Source organism: Etheostoma spectabile, unplaced genomic scaffold (genome assembly GCF_008692095.1).
Source record: "Etheostoma spectabile isolate EspeVRDwgs_2016 unplaced genomic scaffold, UIUC_Espe_1.0 scaffold00569300, whole genome shotgun sequence".
Lineage (NCBI taxonomy): Eukaryota > Metazoa > Chordata > Actinopteri > Perciformes > Percidae > Etheostoma > Etheostoma spectabile.
In genome coordinates this window covers 6367-10070 of record NW_022605045.1, presented here as the reverse complement: position 1 = coordinate 10070, position 3704 = coordinate 6367, and the positions used below count along the sequence as shown (strand labels likewise).

The 3704-nt window shown below is 41.7% G+C and overlaps 1 pseudogene; it reads right to left on the bottom strand.

Annotated features, from left to right (window-relative positions):
- Window positions 1-2073: 2073 nt before the first annotated feature.
- Window positions 2074-2720, bottom strand: LOC116684763 (small integral membrane protein 12-like; annotated as a pseudogene).
- Between the last annotated feature and the right edge of the window lie 984 nt (window positions 2721-3704).

Here is a 3704-nt window from a genome sequence, read left to right as displayed (position 1 = left end):
TGCTCATTATCTATTCCCTTGTAGCCGAGCTGCACAATCACAGCGGTGTATCTGATGTAGGCGGGGCCAGAGGCGAGGTAAACAGATGACAGTTTAACTCTACCAGTTAGCTCTGCTGGTAGCTAAGTGTATGGGGCTCTGGATAGTCACCCCGTGTGTTGTGTGATTGGTCGCAGCGTCGTCCAATTGAGCGCAGTGAGATTTTCAAACGCTTGGTGCCGCCCCTCGATATGGGCGACTTTTATTACTCAATGCCAGATCATTAATCTTTTGGATTTGGTCTGGATTTCCGGTCTATAGATAAGCAACCCAGTCAGGAAATGGTCACGTAATTGATTTTAGTGTACATGTCACGATTTCACGTTTATTACGTGTACATGTCACGATTTTTGGACGTGACCATTTCGCAAACTGCCACGACACTGGGCAGCTCTGGGGGACGCAACAACGAGAAATGAAACGCCACACGCAGGACGATGCCAACAAACTCGCGCCAGAACACGTTTAGCAGTCTCGGGGGACGCAACAAGGAGATGGACCGCCACCGCGGAATGCGATCTCTGGGCGCAGGGACACAATCCACGGTCTCTGTGCCACGACAAGGGGAAATGACACGACAAACTCGGCCATAACAACGCAATGGTTTTGGTCAGGAAGAGAAGAACGCGGAAAGGAAACTGCAACAGGCGGGACGACCCCGACCAGCGCGGATTTTCAGCTTCTCAACACTATTCGCTACCGTAATTGTTCTGTGATCACGAAAGCGGCTTCTCATTTATATACTTACTTACAATTCGTAATCAACACACAAAAATAACATCGATCTGTTACACGAATCAAGAAATTAAATAACGGGCTGAAAGAAGATGAGTTATTCACACGCTGCGCAAATACAGATAACCTGGGATAAGGCCTGTTCTTCAAACGTGCTTAACTAATCCAGACCATAATGATCCTGTTATTCTCATCCGACAAACTTGTCGGTTGAAGCTGTTAAAGGATTGTTTTTGATTAATCTTGTGCTCTTATTTTGAAATAACGATAACATAAGTAGTTACATCTGTCCTGTCAATAAAGGCCTAAAATGCCTAAAATCAATAAGAGACATTTCTATTTGAAATGGACTTCATATACCATGTATGCATATAGTTAATCTTAACACTTGATCATTAACTAGCTATGTGTATAAGCCTTTACTTGTGGAAGTTTGGCTTTAGTTAAAGCTAACAGCGGCAGAAACCTTTTAGGCAGTGTGGAAGAATTGGAAAATTCCAGACTTTTCAAACGGATGTTTTTTTAATCCTCTTATATCATACCAGGAGTAGGACACAGTACTTTCCACACGTCCGATTTCAAAAGTGAAATTGAGTTGACGGTTTCCCCCATTGATTATTGCTTTGTCTATCGCATTCCCTGAAAACAATAACGTCCTTGTTGAAGCTGAATGAGCAGAGTCATTACTTCCTTCCTGTGACTTGATGTTACTTTACATCCTCGGCTCGGCACCAGTGCTGTTTCATAATCGAGCGGGATCAGATATATGTTCGAACTGAGTGTAAACAATGAGGGTGTGAAACAACAAGTGACAAAAACCGAAACTTCTGCTTTGTTAGAAGAAATCAGTAGCAGGACGTGGTGATGTCAAAAAGTAAACGTCTAGCCTACACACAGTAGAATGCAATTTTAGCATACAAACGCACATTTCCTTTATTATCATATTTGTCAAAGACTGTCCAGACTTTCTAAAATGAAAGTTTTATGTAGCTGTTCCAGACAACAGGACTAAGCAGCTTAAACTTCTGAGAGACCTCCCACATGTTGGCTTATTTTGTCACATACCATCAAACGTTACACAAGATAAAAAAAAAAGGACTACAACAAGCACCTTCTCTCCTTCTCTGCTTTTATACACTTTTTAACACTTTTGACTGGTGAAACATGGAAATGATTTACATTTTGGCCATCTCTGCACCATTTGTCTGGGATTTAAAAGCAGGGACACAGTAACATTTGTGCCATTAGACCAGAAATAGATAAAAAAAACAGAAAATGACCAATTCCATTAAAACACTGTCCATATTTAAGGGGTTTTAATTATAGTGTCTTAGTTTAGTTAATGATCAATGCAAGAACAGGCAATGTACAACATCAAGGTGTAGGTCAAAGAATCACATACTGCACATATATAAGCTATATCTGACTTGGTGAAAGACCAAATGCATGTTTTTTTTATTACCTCTAGCTTCTAGTAGCAGATATTTACACAGGCAAGCTGATGCATTAGCGAGGATGTATGGCTGAGGTAAATGGGAAGAATGGATGCTTTTCCTTCTGGTTCACCCCCTTTGGTCTCCAATGAATAATCCTCCTGCTGAGAAAGAGTACAAGCAAGTCTCTCAACACACACACACACACACACCCCCCACGGGTTAGCTCTTTCCGGTCTGTTCCTGTTCAGAGCTGCTCTAGGTGTGAACTCCAGTTTCTCTTTCAGGCTAAGCACCTGGGTGCTGTCCAGGCCTCTTGTTCCTGCAGCTTCCTGTCCTCCCTCAGTTCCAGGATGCTCTTCTCCTCTCGAGGTTAGGGGCCCCTGATAAACCACTCCAGGTGGTAGCCCACTGCCCCCACCACAAAGGCCACAGGGAAGGGGACATAAGGGGCATAGGTTCGTACCGCTGTCCAAACCAGAGGCCACATGACTGCACTCCACTTCCGCTCCGGGTGCTACATAGGGGGGGAATAATTAAGCTGTAAGTGGGTTTTATCTTACATTAATGGTTGAGTACAGTGTTCTAGTAAGAAAGAAAAGCAAGAGCTATCACATTAAAGTGAATTTATATACTCATGCTAACATAACTGCATTCAAGAAGACTGCAACATGAAAGTGCATATATCACTTAAACACCTTTCTGTCCATCAGATTTCAACATACTATTTTTTACATTTAAAATCCATTTAAATAGTGAAATAAAATAGTCTCATTGGACCTGAAAAGAAATCAGCAGGGGGTACTTTAATTGTGTTGATAACAGAGATGTAGGTACACATAAACTGTTGTTTCTATAGGTATTCATGCCACACGGAGGAAGACAGGCAGACACCGACATAAAGGCCTATCTGCCCTTCTCGTGCCCTCCTCACCTATTTCCTTAGTTAGCTACAAAACAACAACATAGCCTAGAGCTAGCTAGCTAGCTTACAAAAAACTAATGGCGGAACCAACGGACCAAAGCAAGACGTTCCAAAAGGTAGCTAAAGTCCAAATAGAAGTAACGATAGTTTAAAAAAATGTTAACAGCTTAAAAAGTAGTATAACCGAATGAACCAATCCATTTATTTCTATGCGCATGACATAACGTTAGTCTTCATGTAACTGCAACCTTCACGCTAAATTCCTTTGGAGGGGAGTTTAGATATGGGTTAACACTTGCAAGTTAAAATTTGGTATTATTTGCTTTTGTTCGGGGGTGCTGGTTTGCCGAAATGAAAAAACGATTCTTCTCGATTCGGAAAGGGCATTCCTTTATGTCCGATGTTGGATGGTTTACTTTGTACATAAAAATCGAAATTATAAATGTTCAAATTTGAAATGGAGTTTGGCATGGCGTTGGCTGTCTGACAGTAACTTGAAAAGTAGCTAAACTGTGACACTCTAAAGCTAAAACTGCACCCGCTACCGTTAGGTTTACTGGAACGACATCTGT